Raw genomic sequence first — 9,464 nt, forward strand, 5'->3', positions numbered from 1 at the left:
GGGATGCTGGAAGCTCCTGCCTCTGCAACCCCACCCCCCAAATAGAGCTCCCCCAAAAAAAAACAAAAGCAGATGGGCGGCATCTGAGCAACCCCAGCTCCCCAGGGCCCACAGCGCCGGCCCGGATGCTAATGGCGTGAGTAATCAGAAACCTACATTTGGTAAATTATTTATCTTATCTCTGGAACTCAGCAGAACATCGAAAGCAGTAACTTCTGAAGAAAGATGTTGTCGGTCAAGAACTCCAGCTGGATTTTGTACTTTTACTAGAAAAGGGAAAAGTTCAGAGACCAGTGGGGCCCGGGAAGCAATCTTTTTTTTTCTTTTCTTTTTGTTTAAAGCCAAGGAAAAGTGACTTCACAGTTCCGAGGAACAGGTCTGCTTCGTGTTCAGCCTCAGGGCCCAGAAAACCCGCCCGTATTAGGATAATAATGGAGCCAGCCAGGGCTCACCAGCCTCCTTCTCCACCCTGCAGCCCACAATTGCAGCTCAGGACTGAACTCCCAACTGGCACCCGGTGTCTTCAGGGACTTTACCCTCTGGCTGCTGGCCCTGCTGCACTTCCTGAGTCTTTTAAAATATTTATATGATATTATACATAAATATATTAAGACAGGATCTTGCTGTGGCAGGCTGTCCTTGAATTCAGTATATAGCCCAGGCAGGCCTCAAACTCATGGTGATTCTCCTGCCTCAGCCTCCCAAGGAATGGAATTACAGATGTGATGTGCATCCCCCTTCCAGCTCCAGAGTTTCTGGATCTTTAGGCCTGCCTGGGCGGGGCCTGCAAATTCACATTGCAACCAAGTTCGTTCAAATCCAGCCTGAGCTATATGGGGAGACCTTGTTGCTTCAAAAATAAACTGATCAAAATCCCCAAGAAGTATATTTGGGGCACATCTGTTGGACTTGTGGGTGACAGGCACGCTGCACAGTAGCTGTGTGGTCTGCAGGGGTGAAACGGACTGCAGACCCCACAGGAAGCCCACAGAGGTGGGCTCCAGGTGCCCCTGGGCACCACCCCACCGGCTTCCTATCACCTGCTGACAATGTACCCACTCAGAGTGGTGGCCACCCTTTTTTATGGTACTGGAGATGGATACTGAGTGACGTCCCCAACTCTATCATTATTACCATTATCATCTTAGTTACTATTTTTTATTTTTAGACAAGGTTTTGCTAAGTCACGAAATTTGCCCAGCCTGAGCTGGAGCTTTGGATCGTCCTGCCTCAGCCTCCTACAGTGCTGAGATGATGGCTCTGCACAGTGATCAATGCCTAGGTTCCTCAGGGTCACCACCAATGCAGTCACCTGTCACCCAGATTTCTCCCCATGCCCTTTCACCCCAGCAGCTGTGCTCAGCAGCATGGTGAAAGTCCCCATGCCTGTGTCTTTGAGATCTGTCCTGTGCTTTCCAGGGCGGATTGAAGAGTTGGGGGAGGGAGCACTGGAGCCCAGGAGCTGGGAGCTGGCCTCTTGGGGACAGTTAGATTTGCCCACACTCATGAGCACAGGCTGTGTACAGGTGAATGTCACTCTCTTCACCTTGTGAACTTTCAAAATAACCATTCTTAGGGGAATGGGAAAAAAAGAACCAGGTTACGTCATGCACAGGTACAAATTCCCCGCGGTGAATGTGATTATGTATACCTCAAATGTACTAATTAACCTAATTAATTAAAAAATAAAGTAAAAAAAAATAAAATAACCATCTTTCACCAGGTATGGTAGCACAGAGCTGTGATCCCAGCACTCAGGAGGCTGAGGCAGGAGGATCTCAAATTCCAACCCAGCCTGGGCAGTTTGTGACTTGTTGAGACCCTGTCTCGGCAATACCACCAACAACAAAAGTTCAAAAAGAGTTAGTGACGAGCTCAGTATGAAGGGCCTGGGTTTAATCCCCAGTGTCACAAAAATTAAAACGCAGTGAGTAGTAAAACCCTCTTTTGGTTGTTTTGTTATTGTGGTTGTAGCAGAGACCAAACCCAAGGGGCTGGCACTGAGCTACATCCCGGCCCCACCCTCTGCCCTTTTTTTGTGGCCTGGGAACTAAAACTCTTCACACAAGCTACCCCTACCGCCCTTTTTTATTTTGATAAATTCTCACTAGGTTGCTAGGGCTGGGCTCAAACTGTCAATCCTCCTGCCTCTGCCTCCCCACTGGTGGGATCACAAGCACATCCCACCTGGCCCTGCTGTCAAACCTTTTCTTTGGTAGCAGCAATTGAAGTCTGGGTAGTCAAAAGGGATGTTCTAGCTTCCTTTGCTTTGAAGTTCTTTTTTTTTTTTTTTTACTGTTTTGTTTTGTCCTGTTTTTTTTTTTTTTTAGACAGGGTCTCACTATAAGTTTGCTCAGGCCGGCCTCGAATGCTTGACAATCCTCCTGCCTCAGCCTCCAGAGTACCGGGATTGTAGGCATCCGTTACCACACTCAGCAGAAGGTAGTTAAAGCCTGGCGGCAGGCAGTTACTTTAAAACTGGGACTCTGTTCTGACGGCCGGGCGTGGTGGTGCGTACCTGTAATCCCAGCACTTGGGAGGCTGAGACAGGAGGATCGCTGTGAGTTCAAGGCTAATCTGCGCTACATAGTGAGATCCAAACATTTTTCTCCATCCTGCATTTCTAGTCCCAGCTCATTCATTTTGGTTACTGTAGAGAAAATTCTTTTTTTTTTTTTTTGTCTTTTTCCTTTTTATCGGTACCGGGGATCGAACTCACGACTGCTTGCTTGCAAGGCAGGCGTTTATGCCGCTGAGCTAAATCCCCAGCCTGTAGAGAAAATTCTGATCCGCCGCTGGACATTGAACCCAGCTTCACACAGAGCTACTTCTCCGCCCCTTTTTAATTTTGAATTTTAGAGACAGGATCTCCCTAATGTCACTGAGTTGCTCAGGTCGGGCTAGAATTTGCAGTCCTCCTGCCTCAGCCTCCCAGCGCACTGGGATTCCAGGCTCTCACACCACCCGGCCTGGTTAAATTTCTAAAATTGTTTGGATCGCTTCCAGGCTCCCAGATTTCCTTGGGCAGCAATGCACAGGCGCATTAAAGGCTGGTTTCTAATTTCAAACGTCATCGCCCGTGATTACGGCTCCCAGCCTGCATGTGCGTCGTCTGCCTGTCCCTTTCCTCTAAGTGACGTAAGTAGCGGTCACCACTTCCAAGCCCTGCTAGGAAGGACAGCTCTGCTTCCGCCGAGTCCCCTGGGTGCCGGTCACAGTGCACAGAGCCGCGGGGCTGCTCAGATCACGTGGCCAGGCAGCGCTCCACATGGTGTAACTGGAGGTGCCTGAGGAAATGCCCCTGCTGGAAATCTCTCCCTGTCCCTGGTGCCCGAAGGCTGCTCACTCTTGGGAGAATGATGCTGGAGAAACCCGGCTGTCTTCAGGGTGAGCTCCTGTTCAGCACCCCCCCACACACACTCATCAGCACCTCAGATTCAATTGAGTTAGCAGAGCTGAGCCCCAAAGATGAGTGGGAGGCTGGGCATGGTGCCATACACCTGTAATCTCAGCATTCAGGAGGCTGAGGCAGGAGGATCGCCATAAAGTTGAGCCCAGGCTGACCTGGAAGGTGAAGCAATCCTCCCGCCTCAGCCTCCCAAATGCTGGCATCACAGGAATACACCACCAGGCCTGGCTCCTGTGATGCAGGTTTAAAAACTGCCATAAAAATTCACTGCAAACCCATCTGCCTTCCACACAGCCGATATGGAAAATGGGTTAATTACCACTTGCCCGTCATAGGGTCCAGAGCGCCTGTCACACACTTGCCAATTACTGGGTTCTGGCTATTATTCGGCTACCTGGGAGCTATTATTAGCTTCAAATTACAGGTGAGGAAACTGAGTCTTCAGAGGTTTACGCCGTGCAATTCCTGCCTGCCTGAGTCAGCATCAGCTCGGTCTCTGAGGGACTCTAACCTGTGCAGGAAGGAGTCCTTTCTTAACCCTTCTGAGGGGTCACATCTTCAGGGTGTCGAGAGCCCTCTAAAAATAGGCTTCCCCTGTCCTGGGCATGGACCAGGATGCGCCACTTAAAGGCCAGGCCTTTGGTAAGATTTTTTGTTTTGTTTTTATTTTTGCAGGGGTGCCCTAGCTACCTCCCTGACCCTTTTTCCTTTTTTGTTTTTTTTTTTTTTGAGTTTGTTCTGTTGCCCAGATTGGTCTCTAACCTGTGATCTTCTGCCTCAGCCTCCAAAGTAGCTCGAAGAGGCCAGGCATGTGCCACTGTGGCCGAGCTTCTGTGAAGTGACTTACTGCTTTACACGGTGTTGGGGTTTGAGTCAACCCAGCTACAGTTTATGTGTTCAGTTTTGGGGTCTTTTTCTTTTTTCTTTTTGAGGCAGGGTCTCACTATGCGGTTCAGGCTGGCCTTGAGCTCACTTTGCAGCCCAGGCCTGAACAACATGCAAAGACCTTTTCTCTTGAAAACACAAAGTAAACAAAGTAATGAAAGTAGATGACTCGGTTTGTTCGACGCGGGTTGGGCATGGCTGTGGAGACCTGGTCCCAGGGGTCCCTGGGTGCCGGGGTGCCCTGGGCCCAGCAGAGACACGGGAGCTCTCCGAGGCCTGACCGGCCCGGCCCGGCCCTGAGTTTCCGATTCCTGCGTGGGCCCAGGATTTGCATCTTTAACAAGTCCCCAGGTGCCACGCACTTTCAGGACTGCTCATGGGGACACAGCATGGCCACGTGGGACTTGCCGGCCGAGGTGGCGCAGGTGCACTGAGCCCAGAAACGAAGCCGCTTTCTGTTTTCAGGCCGAGGCAGCTGCGGAGACAACCGGAAAGTCCCTATGTACCAGAAAATTCCCCAGAAAAGTTTCTGTGAGCGTTTTAGGCCTGAACTCATAAACATGTTGTAGGAAGAAAGCGTGTGTTGCCTTTACCGTTAATTTGCCGCTCGGCAAACCCTTCCTTCCCGCACCAATTGGGTCTCCACGAAAGAACAGAGAGAAGCTGGCGTGGTGGTGCATGGCCGTCATCCCAGCGCTCGGGAGGCTGAGGCAGGAGGGCTGCCATGAGTTGGAGGCCAGCCTGGGCTACATAGTGTGACCCTGTCTCAACAACAACAACAAACAACCACCTGCCAAAATCCCATCAAACCAAAGAAAGAAATCTAAACAACCAACCCCCTCCCCCCCCCAAAAAAAACATCCAATCCCAGAAACACATCTGGCCCAAGGGGGCGGGCAGAGCTGTGGCACGTAGGGTCTGAAGGGCGCTGGATTTGAGGACAGAGCTGAGGCTGTGGCCCATGTGGTGGCCCTGCTGTGCCAGCAGAATCCTCCACTCGAGGATGGCCTGGCTGGGGCCTCTCCCTGTGACTGAAGCCGGGAGCGAGCTCACCAAGCCCTCGGAGCACCAGCACTGCTGACTAGGCTCTCTGGTGAGCCAGATTGGAGTGCATTATCTGTTTGACTCATTTATTTTGGTCCTGAGGATTGAAACGAGGGCTTTCTTACTCAGCTCCCTGCCTAGTCCTTTTATTAAAAATTTGTTTTATTTTGAGACAGAGTCTCACTAAGTCATCTAATTGTCCAAAATGGGCTCACATTTCGGATCCTCCTGCCTCAGCCTCCTGAATGCTGGGATTAGAGGTATGTGCCACCACGCCCTGCAGTGAGACTCTGTTTGAAACATCTAAAGCATCTGTGACTTCCTAGAGCAGTACCGTATGCCCGCCATCCCGGCTCCTGGGGAAGACAGGGATCCACTGAGCCCAGAGGATCAAGACTAGACTGGAAGCTGAGCCTGGTGGTGCAGATCTGTAGCACCCTGGGAGGCTGAGGCAGCGAGATTCCAAGTCTGAGTCCAGCCTGGGCAAACTGGAGTTTTTATAGAGGCTTGGTCTCTATAAAAAATAACAAGGACCAGGTTACAGCTCGGTCCGAAGGCCCTGGGTGCAATGGCCAGGAGTACCGAAACAGAAGAGAGGCAGGGAAACCTGTGAGGGTGCCTCCAAATCAAAACAAAAGGTGCCTTCACAGCCACTTGGTCCAAGCCACAGGCAGAAGAGGAGGCAGCCTTGTTTATCTGCAGAGCTGGGAGCTGCCTTTTGTTTGTTTTGAGTAGCAACCACCTAAAAAGAGAAGCAAGACAGAGTCAAAGGGGAAGTACGAGTCAAAAGCCGGGGTTTCTCCACGCCACGCCAGTGAGCGCATTTCCGCCCTCTCCTAAGCCCGTCCTTGTTGATATTTGGAACCTGACTGCTGTCACCCCGCTGTAGACAGAAGCTGCCTGGGTCAGGGTCTTCCTGGTTTCTGCTTCAGTGGAGAATGAATCACGTCTAATGTTTATCTTTCTTTCTGTCTCGCTTGGCATCACTGGCACCAGGAGTCCTAGTGACTCTCTTTCTGCCTCTCTCTTTGTCTTTTTGTCTTTTGAGACACGGTCTCCCTATGTAGTCCGGACTGGCCTTGAACTCAGAGATCCTCCTGCCTCAGCCTCCCACGTGCTGGGATTACACACCGGTGCCACTATGCCCAGCTTTGTTTTTCTTCTGTTTTGTTTTGTTTTTTGAGACTGAATATGTAATTTCAATTGGCCTCAAATTCCTGGCAATCTTCCTGCCTCAGCCTCCCAAATGGAGGGATGACAGGTGTGTACCACCTCGCCCAGCCTTGCTTTTCTTTCTTTTTCTAAGAAACTTTTGCTCATTCATTTCACAAGCTTGAGGAACATTTATTTATTTATTTATTTATTTATTTGTCTTTTGTTTTTACTTGTCTTTTTGAGACAAGGTCTCGCTATGTAGTTCAGGCTGGCCTTGAGCTCACTTTGTAGCCCAGGCTGGTCTCGAACTCCCAAGGATCCTCCCACCTCAAGCCTTCCAAGTGCTAGGATTATAGGTGTGAGCCACCATGCCCTGCTCAACACAAAGCATGTTTTGCTGCCGTTCCTGATGTTTTTTTTTTTTTTTTTTTTTTTTGTCTTTTTCGTTTTTATAGGTACCAGGGATCGAACTCACAACTGCCTGCTTGCAAGGCAGGCACTTATATTGCTGAGTGAGCTAAATCCCCAGTCCCCGTCATTCCTGATCTTACTAAGCTCCTGTTCTCACTCTTTTCTGCTGATTCCTGTCTCATGTTCTAAAATCCACATTAAAAACTGGGCGTGGTGGTGCACACCTGGAATCCTGGCACTCAGGAAGCTGAGGTGGGAGAATGTTTTTTTTTTTTTTTTTTTGGGAGAATCTTGTTGAGGTCAGCCTGGATTACACAGTGAGAGCTGGTCTCAAAAAAAGAAAGAAAAAGGGACAGACAGAGGAAAGTGTACATTGGCCTCAAAGCCTTTCCTGACTTTTCAGCGCTCTTGGAACCAGGCCTTGTGGATAATACTGTTGAAATTTAGTAACAAAATGGAAAATTGCTGAAATTCATCTCATGTCCCTCCTCAAAAAACCAAAGGATGGGTGACAGGAGTTTGTGCAGCCTCTGGCTGTCTACCCTTGGGCAAAGTGCTTCTTTTAGTACTGGCCCTGCTATAGGATTGTTTTGTTTTATTTTTTGGAGACAGGGTCTCACCATGGAGCCCAGGCTGGCCTTGAATTTGCAGTGATCCCCCTGCCTCAGCCTCCCAAGTGCTGGAGTTACAGGCATACACTACAAGTTGGACTTTTAACTTATTAACTTTTTTGATTTTGTTTTTTGAGATGGGGTCTGACAATGGAGACCAGGCTAGCCCTGAACCTGTGATATTCCTGCCTCAGCCTCCCTGAGGCTGAAATTACAGATGCATATCAAAAACTTGATTTAACACATAAAACTTCTTTTTGGGGGGGGGGTACTGGGGATTGAACCCAGGACCTTTGCCCTGAGCTACGTCCAAGCCCTTTAAAACCTTTTATTTTGGGGTTGGGGATTTAGCTCAGTGGCCTAAGTGCCTGCCTTGCAAGCAGGCAGTCGTGAGTTCAATCCCTGGTACTGATAAAAACGAAAAAGACAAAAAACAACAACAACAACAAACGGGCTGGGGATTTAGCTCAGCAGCATAAGTGCCTGCCTGACAAGTGTGAGGTTGTGAGTTCGATGCTTGGCACCACCAAAAAAAAAAAAAAAAAGGAGAAAGAAGTTTATAGAGAGGAGAGGCAATAAGACAGGGAGTCAGTGCAAAAGAGAATCCATCAGGAAAAAAAAAAAAAGAGAGAGAATCCGTCAGGACTGTGGCTGTTGCCTTTAAGGATTAAAGTGACAGTGGCTGGATTTACATATTTCCCTAGGGATGAACCCAGGCTTGGGGTACTGGTATCACTTTCTTTTCTATTTTTTTGGTATTGAGGATGGAACTCACAACCTCGTTTGTCAGTCAGGCACTTGTGCCACTGAGCTAAACCCCCAGCATGGTGCCACCTTTTTGAGATTTCCCTTCATCTTCCTGAAGATGGGCCTAAAACTCTCCCATCACTAAGACTAAGACTATAAAACTAAAGACAAGGCCAAAGCCGGGCTTGGTGGCTCACGCCTGTAATCCCAGCACTTGGGAGGCTGAGGCAGGAGGATCCTTTGAGTTTGAGACCAGCCTGGGATACAAAGTGAGCTCAAGGCCAACCTGAGCTCTGCACAGCGAGACCCTGTCTCAAAATAAATAAATAAATAAATAAAGGCAAGGCCAAGACTACAGATCCCGGATTCAGGTTAACAATGTCACTCAGGTACCCTTGCTCCCATTGGATCCCTATTACCTAAGCAACTACAGTGCAGTCCTATTGGTTGATCATAAGTTTGACACATGTTGTATCTGTCACATGATTTTGCTTTGTAACATTATTTTTGAGAGGCGGGCTCCTTGGCAACCCATTGGGTACCCCTTTTGTCTTTCAGGAACAGGTCCTATTCCCTATTCCCCACTCCTGTTCTCCAGTAAATTTTCCTACTCTTAACCTCCGCTGTTCTTAGAATTTGTTCTTCAACTGCACGGCCGTGAACTTGCTGTGTCATATCCAGCATTTTTTGTGTCACTACCCTTGCTTTATTGTGCCGAAGCCTCATTTGGTTAGTTTGCTGAAACGTGGTATAAGCTGATTTTCTGTTTCTTTTCTTTCTGTCTTTTTGAGACAGGGTTTTGCTATACAGTTCATGCTGGTGTTGAACTCGAAAACCATCCTCCTACCTCAGCCTTCCAAGTGCTGGGATTACAAGAGTGTGCCACCAGTATAAATTGATTTTCTTAGGGCAGTGATGGAACTCTAGCCTGGGAAATGCTAATCAAGAGGGAGACCTTGATTGCTGGGCTACATGCCCACCACAAACAAACACATCTTGGTGGTGGTGGTGGGGGGTCTATGTTGCTCAGGCTGAAGTTCTGAGCTCAAGTGGTCCACCTGCCTCAGCCTCCCCAGAGTCCTTGAGTTACAGGTAATGCAGCATCACCCCTGGCTTCCATAAATTGACTTTGGTCATGATCTTTCTGTTGGGGCATGGTTTTCTCTTCCATCAACAAATGTTGGATGAAGTATGGATTCAAG

The sequence above is a fragment of the Cavia porcellus genome, unplaced genomic scaffold (assembly GCF_034190915.1).
Source record: "Cavia porcellus strain 051 isolate PalLab524CR breed Dunkin Hartley unplaced genomic scaffold, mCavPor4.1 scaffold_28, whole genome shotgun sequence".
Lineage (NCBI taxonomy): Eukaryota > Metazoa > Chordata > Mammalia > Rodentia > Caviidae > Cavia > Cavia porcellus.